We start from the raw sequence: 23,570 nt of genomic DNA on the forward strand, positions 1-23,570 counted from the left end.
GTGTTCGTGTCGCTACCAAAACGTTTCGTGTGCACAACACTACTACTCTACTAGTTAGCAGAGACTAGGCAAAGGCTGTGGACGACGACAACTGTGAGCGTGCGTCGTTTTCTCGTTTGCTGCTAAAAATACACATTTCAAGTGTAGTACCTATCTAAGAGCAGTAGATAATACACCTAGGAAAGAGGTACTGGCGTGCGGGCCACGAGGTACATGTGTTGAAGAATTTCTGCCAGAGCTACGATCGGCATTTTTACGGTAGATATGAGGATGAGTAAAATAAGAATGAATTAAAAATAAAAATAAAAATTTAAAAAAATAGCAATTCATTAATTGCGGCGATGGCAAATCTTGAGAGGTCTTAAAATTTGGAACATCCATTCCACATGACACAAAACGAAGTCTTCTAAGCGGTGCATGCAGCATCTTCTATAACAGTTGATATGCAAATAGTTATAATGATGGAATGGTTTAAACATCAGCGACGTTAGTTGTTTTCCCCAGGTCAGATGAAAAAAACAAGTACATCGTATGGTCGGGGACAAATAGTTTCCCCGAATTTTGTCGTTTCACTTTTAAACGTCAGATCCAGCATCAACGAAGTTACGTTCAATGAGAAGAGGCTAAAGGACTGCCCCAGAAAAGGTGTGAATATTGCATATGTATATCTACTAGTATTCCTTATTGTTCAGAGTTTGGATATAACTGTATAAATATTAGAGGGTCCAACAAACCACGGCTTACAAAATCTTACCTGTATATAGCCTCCTCGAAAATTTACTGAATCGAAAAAATTATAACCTCGTAAAATATCAAATGGAATTCTTCTGAACTAACTGTAGATATTAAAGTGTATCTTGAGTCCTTACTAGACATTGTCCAATAGACATTCATGCGACAAGTCTGAAAATCTTGAAGTTGTCAAAGTTATATGGAGGAGGGTGAGGTGGAAACATCCCGGCACTTTCTCCTCTATTGTCTAGCCTTTGCAAGAAATTGAAACCTCTCGTCAGTCTTACCTTCGGCATACCAGGAGACATAGCAGAAACTGACATTACCCATCTCAACAAATTTGTGATAGACTCAAAGCGCTTTGTCTATTTGTAATCTTCTTATGATCTATTACATAGGAGTTTTCGGTAAAAAAAAACAGACCGGCAATTCTCAGCTGTCCAAGTGAATTCGCTGTTAGAGCGAACCTAACCTATCCAAACCTAATATACAATGATTGTAAAAAGATTGACGTCTCTGGGCTCAAATTCAAGTTTTGTATATTCTTTTTCCTTTCCTATTGGCAATTTTCTCTCCTCAGCCAAGTCAATATTCTTCGCTACCCTAAATGAGATCGGTAGCCGGTCTCCAAAACTTTCACAACACCTATCGCTCTTTTAAAATGATTAATATACACCTGACCAAATTAGCGCAACATCGAAGTCAAAATTGTCTCCTTGTGTTGTTGCATTTAAATATCTGCTGCACTACACTACACAGTATCGCTGCTGTAAATTCTCCCATTACTTGTTAATGTTCCATGCCTTATAACGCAACTATATATGTGCATGTATATCTATGATTTTCACTTAGAGATTCTATTGCATCAACTGAGTAGCGGCCGGTAGAATCATCGGCACAGCGAACGCTCTCACATTGTGTGAACGAAGAAAAAATTTCCAAAGTTTTAAGGCACAACATGCCAGTTCGCAACCGAGTGCAACCCTGATTGCAGTCTACAGCTGCAATCAACAGCCACAAGCCTCCGCCAGCTGCAGTTGCCCTCATAGCTTGCCTATCTACCATAAGAACGCTCTTGCACCCTAGCATATATTTATGCCGGCAAATGGTGCAAAGTATGCTAAGTATTTGACATTTCTTGTACACTTTTTTTCTTCTCCCATTCTCCATTCGTTCTCTGGCAATTTTGCTTTTCTTTGGAGTGATCTTTCGTATTTCTTTCTTTTTCGCTTTTCAATTTATGCGCTCATTTATAATTTTGTTATTATTTTCTTGGGTTCTACTTTTCGCATGGCTTTCTTGCTTTAAAATCTTTCCACCACCATTCTTCTATATTTTTATGAATGTATGTTGAATGTGTGAGATTGGTTGGGTATTGTGTGCGCACTCGTTTACTTTCTACGTTGCAACAAATAATATTCAACGTTCAACATCTGTACGTATGTACTATGTGTCTATATAGAACATCAGACTTTCGTCAGTGGGCCGCACTGTGGTCAATAGATCGCATTTACTTCATATATAATAAGAGAGAAACGCTTCACCCTTCGGCACAATTGAGACGTTTCTTTACTCTGCCAGCAACATCAGGTATAACATAGAACTAATTTTAGGTTAAAGCGTTCGGATGATAAGGTACAAGAGAGTTTGCTACTTCTGAATTGTCACCTTAGATGTTAGAAAGATTTGGACATGGACCACTATGTAGAAAGGTACTAAGAAAATGAATCTAATAGAAATTATTATTTTATATTGAGGACCCACAGATTTTGATCGCAAACGTAAAGCTTAAAAACCTATCATTTTCAGCTCTATGTAGAAAAAACCTTCAAAACAGTTTAGGTTCCCACCGTAATACATACATATACAGGCATACTTATAACTTAAAAAATAAACTTCCAATCTGAAGTCAAGGTGGTTGGTTCCTAATTTTAAATCCGCTAATATTACAAAGATAACAGCGATCACTTTAAAAAGAATACCTATGTATGTATATAATTTGGCCCTACTAATCCTCGATAGCTTTACATTCTATTTAAAATAGTGCTAGTTTTCTAACTGGTAATACTAGGGGCTTTTAATTGATATTGTAGCAGTAGCTACGTTGAAGGAACTCAGACGCATACCAACCGAGCGGGGTCTGTTTGCATAAATTCGACTGTGGGAACCCTTTCGCATTTCTTCGTCTGGACTGTGGTACGGTCTATACAAAATAGTCTTGAGAGTTGTTCTATGATGATTTCCTAATCTTTTATTTTTATTGACATATCATATGTCATATAGGTGTATTTATGAAACAATCTGTATTCGAAGACCACTAAGCTTGGTTTGATTCCGCTCATGAGTGACTAGCCTTGCTGCGACAACAACTGTTGGCTTATCAGATCATACGAAACAACTGTCAATAGAGAAGCTCGCAGATCAACAGACACCGTTACTTTAAAGAATCATCATTTAGAGAGATTCTCGTACTCCGGCTAATCTTAAATTTAGTTGCAGCCGACAAGCAACATATGCATCCATTTTCACCACTGTGCTAAGGTGCTCGGCGCTTGTCGCTATTAACCCTCGTTACGAGCAAGACGCACACAATTCACATTTCGCAGCTGTAAGACTCGCACTCGTTTCGTTCGCTTTATTTCGTAATTGAACAAAATATAAAATCCCAACAGCATGAACAAAATAAAAATAATTTTATATTCCAACCAGAAAGAAGGAAAAATTCAAGACCCAACAACAATAAAAGTTTCTTGCTTGATTTTTTCGTTTTCATCTTCTCTATTTGTTGCCGCCACTGCCGTGGGTTTCGCCTTGGTTTCAAATGCTATGCTGCCGGCACTGCTACCCGCCCTTGTCAATTTGCCGTCGCCTTTCCCCTAGTCGATTTACGAAGCAAAGTACTTGCTCGCGTAGTGTTGCCGAGTTCCATTCCCACATTGAAATAAATTTACGTACACACAAAAGTTTGCCGACCGCACCACCGCAGCTCCCCGTCGCAGCTCCTGATGTTTCGGAGTTCCATCAGCAACCCCAGAAATGTTGAAAACACACATATTTGTTTGTGTGTGTGTGTGTGTGTGTGTCTTATAAACTGAATGAGCATGACAGTCATTTAGTCAGTCAGCCAGCTAGCTAGTGGTACACTCGCCGAACTGTCGAACTACCGAACGAATGGTCGAACGTATCAGTCAGAGTCCACAAAACAACCCAGCGAACTCGACATACAACCAACGAACCGGCCCGGCCTTACCACCATCAGCCGCCAAGCATTCGTGCTGCACAAAAACTCTCAACAGCTTTGCGTTCCCTCTTTCGTTTTGTCGTTTTTGTATGAAATGCTTTTTATACGATTTGTTGCCAGCGTTGCTGCTTTTATGAGCATGTATTTTATATGTATGTAGTACTCTGGTACGAAATTATTTCCACCGTTGCCGTTGGTGCTGCTGTTGCTGTTATGTTCACCAATGTATATAAACATTTTTGTAGGTTATGTGTATATAACAGCACTGAGCGCACGTACATAAATGCAGAGTTGTTTACATACACTGTAAATAAGCGTCATATGACGAACAGAAATTCAGTCGATCGTGTGCTGGTATACATTTACACTGTGCCACAAACTATGCATATGTCAACGTTATCTCTGTTTTATATAACATAAGCAGGGAGGCAGAAATTCTCTTTTATTAGTTTGTCCCGAAATTTATAACCCCATATGGATACTTCGGATACCTTATAAAAGACATGCATATATAAATGATCAGCACGACGAGTTGAATCGATTTAGCCATGTCTCTCTGTCTGTATATCTGATCTGAAATTATTCACATGTCCGTAAATATCAGACCACTATAGCGTATAGCTGACATACAAACTGGACGATCGGAATTAAGCGCTTGCATGGAAATTTTATCATTTGACGAGATATCTTCTTAAGGTTCTTGTTTTAGAAGCATATTGATAATAAAAAAAAAGTGTGAAACTATTTTAAAAAAAAATACTAGTTCAGAGTTCATTCGCGCCTAGTGCCAGACCAGTAAAGGCCTAGTAATTTATCGAAACTCTGACGTGTACCAACACATTAGTGGTCCTAAAAACAGGCATCTATATTACAAGTACTGAACCATCCATTAACCCAAAAGCAAATGATCGTCTTTATCGACATCTGTACCGATCGTATACACTGACTTTAATGATGAAAATTTTGTAAATTTTTTTAATGAAGCTTTCAATAAAAGTTACATAGTTTCAAAAAAAAGCCTGAACGCCAAAATGTTTCCTCAAAAAGCAAATTATTTAAAAAAAAAATGTATAAAATGTCTTCGTAATATATCGTTGAAATGGATAAAAACCTTATACGATTTGGGTTATTTAATAGTTTTCATTATTGAAACGCAAGTCGGAAACCATACAAACTTACGCAAGCACGTTCAGAATTTGAAAAGTAAAAAAAAGAGGCAATTTCTGACCTTTATAGCACTAAAATATACTTTCGAACTTCAAAAAATATTTGGTCTTAAAATTAAGGGCGTCATTCCAAAACCATGAAATGTTATAATGATAAATAGCATTTCTTACTGATGATCTTTCTGATGATTATTGTTTTACCCCCTTTGAATTTTATTTTACTTGACATCAATGACCTTAATAACATTTTGTTGCATAGTGTATATTATTTTCTTCCACAGTGTAAGTATGTGCAATTTGCCACACTATGGGTTAGAGTGCACGTATATACCATAAGTACAGTGACTAACCAAATTTACAAATATATATTCTACATATTAAGAGGTCTTTTTTTGAAGAAACAAGAAAATAAATACTTTTTTTTGGAAAAAATATTTATAATTTAAATTTAAATTTCTTTGAATAATAAAATTTCAATATTTATTTACAAGGATAAAACTTTGGTTTACGAATTTATACATGTTGTAAACTTGCAGAGCTAACTAAAGGGTTATCTTATCGAGAAAATTTTACTTGCTGAAAAAAAAAAATAAATAAATAATAAAATCTAGTCCAATAAAATTTTTAATAATGGGTTATTTATATAAATTTATGGGATCTTGCACTAACTTAAATACTAATATTATAGTTAACATACAGAGCTTTCACCCAACCAATGCAGAAGCTTCCGTAAAAGCTAGTCCACTAGTTAGTTTGGTTTTTGTAAAAAGTAAAGGACGTACGTTCTGTAATTTTTTTAACATAGAATTGTAATCATAGTACCAATCACTCATAAATCTGAGTGAAGATAAACTTCAAATAATTCGAAGAGCTCCTAAACTACTTAATGACTCAACATCAAGATGATTTCAGCACTAACATATACTCTTAATACCGTTTATAATTTCTAAAACAAAAATTCAAAGCTCTTTTTATGAGCTTTTTTGTCGGTCACTGTATTTTCAAGTACATGCAGCTCAAACAAATTTACTACTTTTATATACATACATAGATATATGTATGTATTTAAAAGAAATGTACACATTTTTGGCAATAGTGAGCGTGTGAGAGAAAGTTTTTAGTGGGCTGATATTGGTATGAGACCAAATTCTGCCAAAATCTGTAACGCTACGGTTTTACAACCGAACAAAAAAGGTTGTATGAATGACACCAATCTCCATAGTGTGAGAGCGTACCTGCAGATATACCATACAAACAAGCATATATGTATGTACCTATATAGTATGTAGATCACTAAAGGAATGGGGCGAGCAAGGAGAGATGAACGAATCATCTGCTATTATTACTACGATTTAGCAGCCATTAGGAAAGGTCTCCATAACGATAAGGGTACAATAATTAAAAATTTAAAAGACATTATCCAACCTACCAGGGTATTTCAGGACACAAAAAAGTAAGCCTCGAAAAAGCTTTACATATATTCCCATTCGCTAGAATTTGAAAACTTGTGAAAAAGCTCGGCAGATTGGGAGTGCAGTCCAAAGCCTGGTTACCAGGTATCTCTAATGTGATGATCTTGCATATTTCCTCAGCTACATCGAACCACTACAGAACCTTCGACCCAAATATGTATATGAGACACCTTACTTCATTACACGAAAGCATTGGTACAGTTCATTTTGACAGTGAATTTGTGAAAGGGAGCTGTTCATATGTAGTTTAATCTGGTTATGCTCAACTCAGTTTAGCTTATACAGAGCACAATGAGGTATTTATCGATGTCCAAGTACTTTTCTAGACATTTGTCGCTCGACTCGACTATCAAACTCTGATATTAGCGTTTAAACTGGAATTTGGTCAGGCCTACAATGCACTAAGCAGTAATAAAGAAGATGGGATTGAAAGCTGGGTATCAGCTAAATAGTTGGGGTGATGTTCAAGGATTTTTAGTGGGCATTTTTCTCCATAACAATATTTATTGCAAGCTTTCAAGTTGACCACGAGCAGAGTCACTCTAGGCTTAATCTAAAAATGAAGATCATCATTTACTCTGCCTCGGCATATTAAAAGCCATTTTTTTCATTTTAGAAACATTGTTGTATATACTTGTAGTATTATTAAACTATCTGCGCAGAATGGTAAGAGGAAACTGAAGTAGAACACCACCAGAGCAGATCGGGATGAAATTAAGAATCTTGCAGACGGACCACACCACCACCCACTAGTCAACTAAACTTTTGAAAGATTTCTATAATCAAAAGATCATTTAAAATTAAAAAAAAATAAAAAATATTAGTATTTGAAAAAAAAAACCAAAACATTCTAGAGAACACTTGAAGGCATTAAAACCAACAATACCATTGTAGAACTTCTTTGATATTGGTGCATCCCATCAAAAAGACTTGTGGTTCCAAGCTTCTTCTGGAGGCACAACTAAACTAGAAAAAGCAAAGCCCATTTGAAAGCTTTCGAAGGAGCTTTCAGTATTCCTAAGGGGTCAAATTTGCACATGGAAATATCTATGTATATAGGAAACTATATGTATGTGTATGTACATCACCAACTTTTTTACAAGGATCTATGGTATATACATACATATATGTTATATACTTATATATGTATGTTTGTAGGTATGTTGTACATAGAAAGTTTAACATACATAACGTATTTGTATAACTCAGTTTATACTTGCTCGGAAATACTCTTCTCCATGTACCATGGCATGTTTTATATACAAATGTGTTGTATGTGTGTGTGTGTGTAGGTGTGTAAGCCTGCACTGGTAGGTGGCGTTAACCAGCTCTCAAGGATGCTGCTGCGGCCTTAAATTGAAGTGATAAAATTTATTTCAGTTGCAAACGTAGCTTAGAACGGATAATAAGACAAAGGCAGCCGAAGGTAGCGCCAATGAGTGCAAACACTTCACGGTACACACATAAATACTAGCACATACACATACATAGTATTGTATATGCTGGATGTCCGTAAGTATGGATTGTATGTATGTATGTAGTGATGTACTCTCATAATAGCAATATGATTGCGGATGCATAAAGGCATGTAGGTATGCATCATAAAAGCACATTTGATTTCCAACATCAATTCCAAGAATCGACCTACTATTAAACGGCAAATATGGATGCAAAAGGATGGATTGTAAATTATATGCAAACAGGATGTTAGTAATGCTTTTTGGGGAGCAATTTTATGCACTTCAATATTGACAGACTTGCGAATAAAAAGTGTTCCACAAGTTCAGTTTAAATTTAACGCAAGTTAAGCGGTTTGGTCAAGTTTCGTACACCATCAATGCTGGACTGCTTAATGTAGATGAACTATTAGTAGATCTTATAAGTTGTAAAGCACCTTGTAGTATCTTAAAAAACTGATTCTATCTCTATAAAGGATATTGAGAGCGATCGCTAAATTTTGTTAGGTTTGAATCTGCCATACAGTTAAAGCTTTGGGGGTTAACAAATTACGGATCTTGCAAGTTTTTAAACAGCTTGTGGGGCCTTTGGATAACTTTGAAAACAGTGTAGTTCAGCACTTTTTTGGTAAGCTTTATAAAGCTCTAGGAGCTGCGATCGCCAGATTTTACTGCTGAGTTTCCAAGCGCACGAGCTATTTACTTTTGATGACAGCAGATGATAGTAGTATAGGCTGAGTATAAGAGTAGAATCCAATTCGGAAAATGAAAAAAATATAGTTCAGAGTATATAGGAGATCCTGCATTAAACAGGTATTTTAAAAATTTCGACAGTTTCTCTACATCGAGCTCAAGTTAAAACTTTTAAATAATTATTAACACTTCTATCGGTTACTAGATTAGGTTCGATATTTTTGGGACCTCATAAGGCTATTACAAGTATTTATGAACATATATTCTTAGTTAGCGGAGACTTTGCGATTAAAAAACACATTTTAGTGATTTTCTAGAAATTTAGGAGTTTATTAGGGAAGCTCTCATATGATGATATTATAATGAAATCAAGTTTCGGCATTGAACATATTTTTAAAAGTGTTGCTTGTGACGTTTTCTTTATTAGGTATGATACTTTCGAGGCCTCACAAAGTTGTCACAAATATTTAGAATCATGTTTTTTCGTTCTTCAAAAACCTCATTTTAAAGAAACGACCAGCACTTGTTTTTAGAGAGCTATATATGTAATAGGCCCAAAATACAAAATGAATTTTATCATACTTAGCTCTATACTAGGACACCCTACCGAACCTGACCTAAAAAGAAATTAGTTGAAGATTTCTATGAAACAAACTTCTTGAAAATGCACATCAAAATGCACTCACGCGGTGAGTACTAATATCTTTATAATCAGCTAATCACTCAGTTCAGAGTTCAAGTTCTCGTCTGAAATGAGTTCGACTCGTGCAAAAGTCTCGAACCGACCACGTTTTGGTTACTCGAAGTGCAACACTGTTGGAATTTACGCGCTATAGTGAAATTGCGCTGCGAGTAAAGTGTAAAACTCGGTAGCAGTCAAGGAAGTTGAGTCGTAACAAACGAAAATTCACATCAACGAAGTATGTAAATACTCGTATCAACTAATGAAAAGCATGTCGCAGCGAAAACTTACAGATAAACATGGAAATTATAAACCGTATAAGAAGAAGAAGCAGCAGCAGCAGAGACATTAGAAGCAGCAACTATTTCCAACAACTTCCACGCCAACAAAGCTATGCAATGCAATGTACTGCAATTTTTTATGATGATACCGGGTAATGAGAAAAAATGTTTGTATATTCGTAGACTTTACGTACTCGTTTGTACCCACATTCAAAGTCATCATCTAACGTCAAGACGGTCGTTTGCTGGCTTTGCAGTTGTTTTTCTGCTTCTTCTTTCGATGTTGTTGTTATATTTCTGACTGTTGTTTGTTGTATTTTGCCGTCAGTCATAGCGCAATACGTGTGGCTCGAGCGGTTTAGCTAGCTTACTAGCATGTAAAAGTTTCTAATGAAAATTTCGTATTAATGAACGAGAAAACGTCGAGCAGCAGCAAACAACATCAAAATACTTATAACATAGCAACGCAGTGTATACGTACAGCTGTACGTTCGATGTGGTGAGCCAGTAACAAAAGTAGCCAAGCCAGGCAAAACTCGACTCAACGAGTCGTCGTCATCGGCGAGGCAGCTCACAACTTGATTCCAACTATGGCAGTTCGGTGCGCTGCATGGTGGGTCGTTTCGTTAGTTGTCACCATCAAAACCTGGAAATGTACACAATTGAATTTTTACTTGAACCAAAAAAAGGTGAATTGGGGAAGGTCTGAAAAGTAAACGAATGTGAGGGAGATATATAACATATTATATATGGATAATAGAAATTAATAATCGGTAAAGGGCATCGAGCTTACTACTGCTAAGCTTCTATGCATACTGAAAAGAGTTTCCAACCAAGTTAGTGTAACGAATATCAGGTTAAAGAGTTACGAATATGTCGCTATTTAGTAAAATTTTCTCTCCAGTTCAGGAAAAAATAAGTTTTTGAACATAGGTGAGGTCTCATCAACATCAAGCTTGAGCTTGCCGTAGCAACAATTTTCACGCTTCTATTCTATAATTTCTTAGTGAAGTTTTCTATATTGTCGAAGTTGTATAAGCATAATACTCTTCGGCAATCCTTATTTAAACAGTGATATTTAAACTATAACACAGTTATCATATGACTTTCTCACCTTCTTTCAAAAATCATTACTAAAACCAACTCAACATTTCTGACCACATGATTACATAACAGACCTTATCAACTGAAGTTGTGCATTCTCTAATCATTTTTAATTTCCTTAATAAGGTAAAGACGAAAGTGCTCTGGAAATATATTATTTTTTTAAGATATATTCAGTAACTCTCTAGCATGTCACAAAAAGCGGAATTGTTTAGAAAATTTTCTCAGAATGTTTATAAGTGTACTTTAGCCACGTTAAAGACTTTTGCACAAGACAACTCAATATCTAAATAGTTTGGAGAAATGCCGATATCCGAATGTCTTGTTTGAAGGTAGTGTCTAGGTTTTTTTTCGAAAATGTCTGCCATTTCATTCATCTGCTGGACAGCATGACGTTCATCTCCACTCATGTCTTCTAATTGTTGGTAGATAATGCCAAGTTGTTAATACCGACGATAACCTAAAAAAGATACTTCCCATGTCACTGAAATTAAGTACTCAATATAGTTTCTTAGACTGATTCTCATTACATTTTTGGAAGTAAAATGTATTTTTTTTCTCCGAGCGCTCGCTTAAAACACTTTTTTTATACTCTTCTGTCATTCGGCTGTGGGCCTTAGCTATCAGGTACACTTTTGGAGATAAACATGGCTGTGCTTGCCACCAGAGAACATCGATTAAATTTACAGGAGTGTTTGTTCACAGTGTCGCTACTTATGATACCGTTATAATGTGGTTAGTACAATCGGGAACATAGTTGTTCCTCACCTTATTTAATGTTGGTAAAATATAAAGCGAGCGGATCCCGCTGAAAGTAGACATGCGCAAAAAGGTCATTTGTTTATTTCAGTATTTCTCGGAAACACGGATATAGTTTGCGATCAGCAATTTAATAACTTAATACTTCGTTGATCCTTTAAAGTAAGTACAAGCTTTGGTTTAGGCTATACGAATATTCACAAAGGTCTGGCAATGATGGGTCGATGTTAAGGTAGAAAGAGGTACTCCCTGAATTAGTTAACGAATTTATTCAAAGATGCATTCTTTAATTACACAAAAAATTATAACTTTATACAGTTAAGGGCCAGTAATTTACCACTGTGCAAACCAAATCAACTTCGAATCCAGTTGAGCTCATCTGAACCGAGCTCGTTGCTTGAGCAACGAAGCGCACCAGCAACACACTGCACAGTAAAACTGGTTTTCACCATACAACAGCAACAACGTCTATTATTGCTTCAATATATGTACGTACATAACTATGCATGGATAGGCGCACATACATACATACAAACATATGAATAGTTTTTGTTATTTTGCCAACTATACTGTGCCGTTCATTTGTTCGTAGCTGCTGGCAACTAACTTTTTGCCAGCGCAGAGTGTAGTTTTGTTGTTCGTTGCTATCCATTAAGCCACAACTCGAAAATATTTTCCCCACACACACACATACATACAAACTTACAATACATACATATGTATATATATCTACACTGCTATAATATGAAATAAAAAAACTTTTGTTGTTGTTTGTTAATAGGTTTTGTTGTTGCAGTCGTTGTTGGTGGTTTACATTCTAGCTATGTGTGTGCGAGTGTGAGTGTGTATGGAAATATGCATGGGAGTTTGCTCAGAGTATTGGCTATGTATTTAGAAATTTCAGTGTATACGTATATATGTGTGTGTGTATGCATGCATGTTTCAAGATAGATCTCTATGTTGCACATGTTGTAGGGCATTTTTCGACAAATATATCTACTATATGCATACCTATAAATATAGATATGCATACGAGTACATATATGTGTACAATATATGCATATACATACACATACATACACTAATTTTCTCGTCTATTTGCGTGCATTTAAGTATATATATACATACATATGTATGAATCTACAAATCTATAGTTGCGCATATGCATAAACATACATATATACACATATATGTACACACATATATATGCATGAGTATTTCAGAGCAAGCAGGAACCTAATTAAGTCAAAGGAATTTCATTTTAGTTCTGGCGCTGTGGACAGATGATTGAGGGTTTTTTTCCGAACGTGTTTTTTGCTGTAACTGTTGTTGTTGTTGTGTTATCTACCAATTTACTCATATCGGGTGCCAACATGAACTCATAAAAACGATGCACTCATTCAGCTGTTAGCCACACACCCACACACACATGTTTCGAAAGTGCGTTGTTGTTGTGAAACCGTAAAAATATGTATGTATGTGTGCGCCACAGTTGATTTTCCGGCTTGTACAAATTGTAGTGCCGAGCTGAGAGCAACAGAATTTCTGTTTTCGCAATTCAAAACTAATCGAGTTATGCATAGAAACAGTGGAGTCGAAGAAATTAACAGCACAGATATAGAATACCAGCGCTATGTTGTCAACAATGCCGACAGCGGCAACAAAAACAATAACATTACTCGTCAAGAATAAGCATACTCACCGCATATTTATTATTTTATTTCATTTTTGTTGTTATTATTTTTGTGCTGTTCAAGGCGATCAGCATCGTTATTGCGCGATCAGCGGCATGTGTTCGTTCGTATGTGTGCGTGCGTTCGAAGTCAACATCGCAATCGCACGATATTTTCGTATTTTAAACGATGTAAGTAACGACTGGCTGTTCGACAATTGTTCGATTCTTATTGAATCTGTGTCTTCAGTAATGTTTTTTTTTTGTTTTTAGCTTTCTACTTCAGTGTCTGTAAGTGTGTGCCTGTATATGTTTGATCTGTTAAGCTGAAAGCGGAAGTAGCACTCGTATTAACGAACCAATACCAGCGCAAGATAATAAAGAGATGATCGTGCGCCGTGAAGTAGATACTGTTATACGAGTGACTATTATTTTAGCGTAGTTGTTTTTAAGCTAGCCGAAAGGATAGGAAGCATATTCGTCAGTTCCGTTGTATCTAAATTATTTAAAAATTTACGTTTTTTTTTTAATAAATTTATTCTATAGACATACATATGTAAGGTATATAACTTACATACATATGTACATACATATTTTTATACTAGTAGATACATATTAATATTCTAAAGAAATATGTAGAAAAGAAACAATTGAAACCCCGAACTTCTTGAAATATATCTGCAAGTGAGCATAAATTCTTCTTCTTTACTGTGGTAGGCGCCACTTACGCGGTTATAGCCTAGTTAACAATAGCTTGGCTACTGTTTTTTCTCTTTTCTATTTGGCGCTATATGGATATACCAAGTGCAGCCAAGTCCTTCTCCATATGATTTCTTCAACGGAGTGTAGATCTTCCTCTTCATCGGCTTCCACCTGCGGATACTCAATCGAATGCTTTCAAATACCCGAATATTCTCATTCATCCGGACAACATTACCTAGCCAGCGTAGCCGCTGTCTCTTGATTCGCTGAATTATGTAATTGTCGCCGTATATCTTGTACAGCTCATCGTCCCATCCACTGAATTCTTCCGTAAAACCTCATTGTCCATGCCTCAGCCCCATTCAGCAGGACTCGAATGATGAGGGACTTGTAGATGTTAGACTTTGTTCATCGAGAGAGAACTTTACTTTTCAATTGTCTACTCAGTCCAAAGTAGCACCTGTTGGCAAAAGTGATACTGTGTATGATTTTAAGGCTGATATTGTTGTTGGTGTTAATGCTGGTTCCAAGATAGGCGAAATTATCTACAATTTCAAAGTTGTGCCTGTCAACAGTGACGTGTGAGCCAAGTCGCGAATACGATGACTGTTTGATTGATGACAGGAGATATTTCGTCTTGTCCTCGTTCACAATCAGATCCATGCACTTCGCTTCTCTATCCAATCTGGAAAAAGCTGAACTAACAGCGCGGTTGTAGAGGCATGTTTTTCAACTGTTTTGGCGGAGAACACGAATCATCAATGCACTAGCTTTCAGGTTATATTGCATTAAGATATTTAGAGAGGGCTTTAACCAGCTTTTCTGTGGTCTAAATAAATTACTTTTCACAGTTGTGCAAGTATTTACAAAGTAGTATGTTATAATTGCTTCTATATAATAGAGCATTCCTCATAATCATTGAAGAGATAAGCGTTATCGCAACTTTATTTTCTGTACCTTCGGATGCAACTAAAAAAGGGATTAAATATTTGTAACATTATTGCTGTTCCTAATCAGTTATGATTAGTTTCTGCTTAATTTTGACCTCAGCTGTTTTTATGTGTAAGCAGTGACATTTATATTAACGAGGCGATACTTGCGGCGCTCTCCGCATTCAATGGACTCATTATCCCTCTACCAATACAAACGAAAGGCAAATTCGTTAATACCGTTGGTGAATCGTACATATTTTATATTGTATGTTAAAGTAACTACTAACATCCTGCATTTGTTTTTGCATTACTCTCCTGTACTCTCTCCGAACTTAACAGCTGGCGATGTAAAACTGTTGAGAAAACCAAACTAAAAGAACAACTATTTGTGCCAAGTACAGTTTTCTTAACAGTGTGAGGCAAGTGTGAGAAGATAAGGAAAGAGTCTTCGTATTTCTTATTGCAGATCTTTGGACTGATATTAGCCCTATTGTATACATACAGGCAGCAGCCGAGCAAGTCTCTTCGTTTAAGTAGTGTTGTAAAAAGAGACACAATTACTACTCAACTCGTTTGTTATAGCTGTAAATTTTGGTAACATCGCTGGCTCTCACACATTTTCGGTCGGAGTACTAGCGAAATGAGTAATGTTCTATTAGCGCTGGTATGCCAGGAATTCTGCAAAACAAGGAAGTGTTTACGGCTCTGCTCAAATTACACACACATACAAATAAACTCGCGCATGTGTGTGAGGCTGAGTGTATGTGAAATGATGCTGCGTCAGCGCAGTGCAATTTTTTTTAAGCATACAAACAACAACAAAAGCAGTAAAAAGTTTGTATGACTCGACTGCCGAATGACAAGTAAAATTATGCAGTGCACTGCAACGTTGTTGTTGTTATGTTTGCTGATCACCGACGCACTGTGAATCATGCGCTCATCATGTGTGCTAAAATAACATCGAAAGCGATCGTTCATTTAAAATTTCATATAACTTTGCTTGCTACCTGCTCAATCGTTCGATCACCGTCCGTTTGTTTGCTTTGTTTTCTGCTTTTTTTTTTGCTGTTGTTGCTTTCAACTGTGTCCCAACGAGGCACTTGTTCTTTCTATTGTTGCTCTGCCATTTATTCGATTGCATTTCATTTCGTATCACTTTGTTTTGCTCAATAATTTTTCTGCTTCTCATTTTGCACTTCTAACGCTGCTATGGTTCAAAACACACGCATACACACCCACACACATAGATAGCTATAAGTTTATTTCTCTGCCTTTTGCCTTTGACTTTGGCTTTGTTGATGTTTTGACGTTTCGCATTGTTAACGCCGATTGCTTTGCGGCGTGTTGATCTTACGTGAGCGCAACACTACTCGAGATCGTACAAAAATAACTCTACTTATTGCATGCTAAAGGCACGTAAGCAAAAATTAAAAAAAAAAAACAAAAAAAAACCGAATGGGGAAAAACAACACACTTTTGAATTTGTTTACTTTTGCGTTTACCTTGAGCGCGTTCGTTTGTTGCGGCGCATTTGGCGATTGACGCTGTGCGTGTTTATCTCGAATCGTTAAAGCAAAGCGATTCTAATAGGAAATATGCGGTTATAAAAAAACTGCATATCAATAAAAATTTGTATGATTTGTATTTGTATAGAGGGATGCAAGCGGCTGAAATTATTGGCAAGTAATGCTAGAAATATTTAACGATTTATAAAAAGAACGTTAACAATTTTTTTCTACAAATAAAAAATTAAAAGATATACCTTCTATCTTGTTTTAAAAATTCCCTTTCAACCTCTGACTACAATAAACCTCACTTACATAAATTGCTTATCGAAATTTTCAATATTTCTAATATTCAAGTAGCATTTGACACGAACTTTTTATATATATTTTTTTTTTAATTTAAGCGATTAGCAATTTTCAGTCTTACAAACCATATTAAACAAACAAGACTGGTTAGCCGTAGTTTTAAGAGAAAAAATTACTCTAATTTTGAAATCCGGACCGGTCACCGGACCGCGGTTTTTTATAATATGAAAATAGCGATAACGATCGGATTTCATATTTATATTTGGAAGAGAAATCGTATCGAGAAATCAAGCGCCCATGTGCGCTGAAATGTGTCCTCTTCTTCTTCGAGGGCGACCGTCCAAAATGAATTTAACGAGTTTCAAGCTCCAAACAAAGATCTCCCGAAACAAAAGGGCACGATCTCAAATTGATAAACTGTCATTTGTACAGCGTCTACCGAAAGGATCGTGATCTTGACAGCTTGTGGCGGTCAGGTGTTAGGTCAAAACTTGTCAGTGTTTTCAGTAAGGTTTTTACAACGCCTGGAAATTGTCCAAGAACATTACACAAATTCACGTTCTCTGGTTCTGGCTCTTTGTACAAAACAGGGTCGTCATACTGCTTCTTCTGTGCGCTCTTCTCAGCGTTGAGCCCAATCCGCATCAGCCGATTTAAAGTCGTTCTGTATAGTTGGTCTCTCTTTTGATAACATGGCAAATTTTGCGGTTGGATTTGGCTCTGCATCCGTATAAGCTTGGCACAAGAACTAAAGCCGACAGACCATTTGAAGCACCGTAGTTTTGTCGATTGGACGCTGGAAATGATGGAAGCCAACAACGATTTCCATAGAAACATCATCTTCTCAGATGAGGTCCATTTCAAGGTCAATAAACCAGTAACGGTCGAGGAGCTCAATACAACATTCAGCGTACTATAGCCGAAACATATAGCAACAAAATTGGCGTAAACGGGTGGAAAAATGCAAACGAAGTCGTGGTGGCGATCATAAATGAAATTTTGGAAATAAGAAATCTGACAGTGTGACAAGCGCAGCTGTTAAACGACTTCTAAGCAGTATCTGATGCCACATAAACGCAATCCAAAGGAGTTTCTTTGTCGTTTAGGAACCTTCGCCGAAATATAGATCTACTGATACACATCAGAGACCACTGAACCGGCGAACCAGTTGACCTCACTGGTGAACCTACTCCGAAGAAGACGAATACGGTGCTATCAACCGGAAAGGGGACTACATGGAAAACTGCCAAGCGGTCACAAAGCTCTGCTATAACGAATTATTAGGCTGATTCGATGCCGAGTTGCAAAACTGTAATTTAATATAGGAGTTCACAGCAGCCAGGGACACCTGTGGGATATATTTTTTTTTAAGTAGGCGTGGCCCTGCTCCCTAAATGGTTTATTGTAAATATCTTCCAAACCGCTAAAGTTATACCAAGCAAACTTGCTAAGAGGAAGTCATTTAAGCACCTCTTCAAACTCTGTGAAAATGGGTAAAATGAAAACGATTATGTTGAAAACCACTGTATAAATGCGCTACAGGCATGACATTTTACAACCATGATAATACGGACTGGATTTATGGGATACAATAGACGTGGCAGCGCCAACCTTTAAGTGAAATTCTACAAAGTCTTCCAGACTTAGATATAATGCACCTACGCTATTAAGTAACTAGATATCGGTGAAGCCCGCGAAAATACAAAATTTGAGATACATATTATTTATTTTTTGAGCAAACCTCGTATTTGGCCAAAAGCAACATATTAGTGGTGCCGCAGCAACCGTGTTATCACCTGGGCACCTATGACTTTTTTGTTCCCAAAACTGAAGAGGCCCATGAAAGGACGATGCTACGCTACTATTGAGTAGATAAAAACTGCATTGATGGAGAAGCTGAACAGGATGACAAAAAATTACTTTTTTAATTGCTTTGTGGATTGGAAAAAACGTTGACATAAGTGCATTATATTTAGGCGTGCTTACTTTGAAATCAAACATCAATGAGGTTTTCAGAATAAAACTTTACACAGTTTAATATAAAGTTTTGTCAACTAAACGCAAGTTACAAGGGTATATAATATTCGGTTACACCCGAACTTAGCCCTTCCTTAGGTATTTTCATTCAAAATTTTTGTTTATTTTTCACCTTATTTTGACCTAAATGGAAATGAGTTGAAAATTTAATAAAAGGCATTAAGGCTGAATATGACGAATTATTCGGAGATAACTTTCTAATGAGAAACTGCCGTTAATTATTAAAATAAAAAATAAAAACAGAGAATGGCAGCCAAACGTAGACCTAGTTCAAACCGAAATTTCGCGAAGTACTTTATAAATTAGAGAGTAGGCTGCTACTACTACTTAATCACGAAATTCCGCTTGTGCCATGAGGTCAATCACTCCATTCGCATTTCTGATACACGAACAATGTATGCTACAGACCCTTTGCGATTTTTGTGGACCTTGAAGCATAACAAAAATTCTTACAAATTTTATGTCCGTATCTATTGAATATAGAAAATCACCGATTTATTTGCCGCAAGCTTTGCTTGAAGGTGTGATTTAAATAGAGGCATGTACTCACATCAGCACACACACATATTTGTATATGTATGTATGTGCGTTTACACGCGAAAAATTGATAAGTGATAAGAACAATAGCAGCAGCAACAACAACAACAATACATGTTAGCGTTAGTGTACTTATCAGTGATAAGTAGCAGAGTCATTGATTTGTTTCAAGGGCTGTCAATGGGCAAGTAAGCGCACATACATACGTATGTATGTGTATGTAAATATGTAAATTGTTTGAGTTGATATTTTCCAGACTATCTGCTGACAAGACACTTACTTACATGGTACGAATTAGTCGGTAATCGGTAGAGTCGGAAAAGTTTAGTATGTGTGCCTGTATGTGTATAAGCACGCAACTTTTGCACGAATTTATAAATAATCGCTATTTCTTTGTGTCATGGGATTTTTCGAGACTGAATCAGCTGACTGCAATATTTGCTTAGCTAACGATTGTATATACTGAGTTTTTTTTTACATACAGCATATTTATGTATGTGTTTATGTGCACGTGGTAGCTAAAGAGCTATAATTTCAATATAGGATCCAATAGTCTTAACGGTTTTCACGGTCATATTGATTTGTAGAGTGCAATTAGGGTAAGGTTTAAATTGGTTGTCATCTAACGGGAGACCCAGGAAACGTGCTGTTTCGACGAGATCGGACCATGGGGAGAAGGTTGTTAGATGAGTGGGATTTATCGGTCATGAAAAGAGGTGGTTATAATCATAAGTGGACTGATTGAACGCGGGACATATATTTGATATATTCTGGATGAAGTTAAAGTTTAACCGGCAACAGTATCCAGGACGAAGTTGCGCAAGTGTTACTCTAGATTCTCAGGGCAACTCGAGCTCTTCGTCTGTTATGGAGTTGGTAAAGCTGTTGTTAATAGCTCCACTTTAAATGGCTTTCAGTGCATGTCGGAAGGTAGTTGCGTCCATAGTCTGGTTAGCGTTATTGTCCAATGTCCTTGACGTAATCAAGGAATGATCTCTTGCTGTTCGACGGGAGGCATCCTGTTTTCGTACGGAGTGTAGTTCCTTGTCTACTCTCTGTCTCTTTAATAAATTCTGGCAACCATATCAGTGCTACGTAATTTTTGACCAGCCGTCCGTTTGCATTGTATATCGCCAGTAAAGTTTTTTTTTAGCACCTTCACCGATTTTACCTATTTATTCGATTATTTTATGCATTAGCAAAACATCGTCATGTTAATAAAAAAAAATGGCTATAATCCGCGCAACATGTTGCAAGAGCATAAAAGAGTCTGCTACGGGGGACTAATACATGTCTCTCGCCAATGAGAAAGCGTACATACACAAATACATATAACATTTATATATAAACATATATGTATGTAGTTATGTAGGTACGCAATTACGTGACCAATTATGTTATTATAACAGATACGTGCGAAAGGACGAGTGCGATGGCATACTGTCGTATTGCTGGTCAATTTCATTCATAGATTGGAGTGGACACTTGAAATTATTTGTCTCACACTAGGCATTCGACTACGATTTGTTGCAACCAAACAAGGGCCAACACCTAACAGTACATACTTACATACAAACACATATATTGTACATAAAATCATACACATATACCTAAATACTTATCTGATTTTTTGTTTTCACAGACAATAGAATTTCATTCATGACTTGTCGGCACAAAATTGCATGAGACACCAAGTGAACAACAGCACAAACAAAGACAACAGCAACAACAACAACAATAGCATCAACCAAAACCTCCCAGACGCACGATAAGCAACTTGTGGAAGTGACGCAACGCATAAATAAATAGAAAATCGTTCGGAATTCGTGCAAATGCAAACAGCCGTTGGCAATGCAACAACAACAATCACTTAACTTAAAAACGGTAACATTGAAAAGTTGCACTGTCGCTACGACGAATGGTTGGCTGAGCAGCGCCGAAAATCGGGGAATCACCCTTATCAGCACACGAGCGACGGCATTTCCAAACAGCGTCTGCAACAGCAGCAACTAATCGTGCCAGAGCAACTTGCGATTCAACACGCAACTTAACAAAAACTTTTATATATTACCGCTGCGGCTATGTACCTTCGTACCGACAATGATTATAATTTGGCGACCGTAAACGATTACGTCGCTCATAAATTGCTTGCGCTGCGAATTGCTCTCTCTTTTGTTACTCAATAGCGCCAACCAAAAACATAGAAGTACAAAACACCTGCATACTGCAAATTTCTCTATTAACCCGATATTAATAAGCTTCTAATGACACTCTCTTGTGTTTCGTCTATGCAATTTGTTGTTTTTCTTTTCAACCAGTTAACCAATCAACAAGTCGTTCGATTTGAAAATGAATGCAAATTCATTTCGAGTGTGATCTCGTGTTATCTAACTTGTCAACAAAGCGATATCCAAAAAAACAATGTTTCGTCATAACGGTTCATTAACCTATAAGATATCTTACAGTTCATCGAGTAGAAAACTCCTGCAATCCAGCTTATATCTATCGAATTGAGAAGGTATACTAAATACCGATTCAATTGCGTTTAAATACATTTTATGAGCTCACGGAGGGGTTAAATGACCTGTATTCCCCTCAATTTCGGATATCACTAACTAGACCAAATAGAATATATACTGAGTCAGCCTGACTAAGAGTATGAATAGATTTTTTTATTTTTCTTAAAATTTGGAAAGATTAACATTTGTTTAAAGCCTTTTCTCAAACTTGAATTCTTTAGCCTGGAGACGTTGTTTTGCATCGATTTATAGCTCATACTTTACCAGGTTTAGTGTTAAACAAAATTGAAAAAATATAGACAGATATTTAAAAAATATATACATATGCTTTATAACAGTAGCCTCACTAGCGAAACATTCGTATTTACTGAGGGATTTTGAGATTTTTCTCCGTCTTTGTGGAAACTTAACAAAGTTATGTAAGCTTTATTTTCTAAGAAGGTCAGTTGGCATAAAGGGTGTGGCTTACAAAGATCTCAAGATAGTCCAAGAAAGTTACTGGCTATCACAATACAGATTAAGCCAATATAAAAAAAGCTAATATAATATAAATAAAATCAAACGGTGTGATACCTTCCCGAAAAAAAAACTTGTCGATCTGAGAGAGAATCTGCTCTATTAGGGAAGTGATGAGGTGTTACACGGGTTTCCTCGAGCAAAAAACGACACATTATTTTATTTAAACCTTTTATTATTCCAAAGATGCATATTTTACATATATTTTGTGAAATTTTCAAAGGAAAATATTCAAAACGCGACCATTACAACGTCATTTCCGGTAGACCCTTGGGAAAAAGGTGTATCCGCATTGACAGCAGCAGTTAATCTTAAAAACAAAAAGTGAAAATTGTACTTTTTTCTAACGTTTTTACAAAAAGTTCAAACATATCTCGATGTTTTTTATTTAATAGTTGTAATTGAAAAAATAAAATACTTCGTTTAGGACCTTGTAAGTTATATCTCGAAGACCTATGCAAAATTTCATTAAGATCGGTTAAGTAGTCGCGAGAAAACTTGACAACCGACTTTAAAAACAAAGTATCGAGCAAATCGTGTTAAAAGTTTTAAGTGACTATATCGCTGACTTCGAGCGCGCAATTTTCAAGGCTGTATCTCCAAAACTATTACTCGGATGAACTTAAGCACTTGGGACAATTTTCTAGAGATATTATAAAATTAAAAAATATTATATAACAAAAAACTCGATTTTTTGAAGCCGTGAAACCCATGTAACCTCTTATCTAGTCGGGAAAAGATAATACCTATATGATAGAAGTAACCATCAAACCGAAAACGCTCAAAATGATTTCACTTCTGCTCGTATAAATTTACCAGCAAAATCAAAACACAGGGAAAGTATTCATTATCAAATCATTCGAAGCACCGAGGCTTCTCCTCGAAGTAACTTTCTCCACAAGATACAACAGAGCGGTTGGGTGAATTGAATTTCACCGCTTTTGTAACTCTACCTCCATGCATATCTATCGCTCGCAGAAATCATACAAGGTGCCGATTTTATTTTATTTATTATATTTGATACATATTTTTGTAAAATAAAAAAAAGAACCTAAATAGAAATCATAACAAATCATTTCAACATTGCGTTTCTTGTTTCTATAACATCTAATGATTTTTCGATATAGATGCCGGTGTTAATTAGTAGACATCAATCATCATCATCCAAATAAAAATTATTTGGTGTTTTGGGCCGAAACTCTAATGGATTGTTTTCATAATATTGATCCTTCACTGCTCATTGATGTTGCCAATAAA

At 36.4% G+C, this 23,570-nt stretch overlaps 2 long non-coding RNA genes across 2 annotated transcripts; both read left to right on the plus strand.

Annotated features, from left to right (window-relative positions):
- On the plus strand, window positions 1-23,394 carry LOC118682928 (uncharacterized). Its single transcript, XR_004978718.2, has 3 exons — window positions 1-258; window positions 323-645; window positions 20,921-23,394. It is a non-coding gene; the product is annotated as an uncharacterized lncRNA (long non-coding RNA).
- On the plus strand, window positions 12,870-13,954 carry LOC138857092 (uncharacterized). Its single transcript, XR_011396052.1, has 2 exons — window positions 12,870-13,451; window positions 13,533-13,954. It is a non-coding gene; the product is annotated as an uncharacterized lncRNA (long non-coding RNA).
- Window positions 23,395-23,570: the final 176 nt, after the last annotated feature.

The sequence above is a fragment of the Bactrocera oleae genome, chromosome 2 (genome assembly GCF_042242935.1).
Source record: "Bactrocera oleae isolate idBacOlea1 chromosome 2, idBacOlea1, whole genome shotgun sequence".
In the NCBI taxonomy this organism is placed as follows: domain Eukaryota; kingdom Metazoa; phylum Arthropoda; class Insecta; order Diptera; family Tephritidae; genus Bactrocera; species Bactrocera oleae.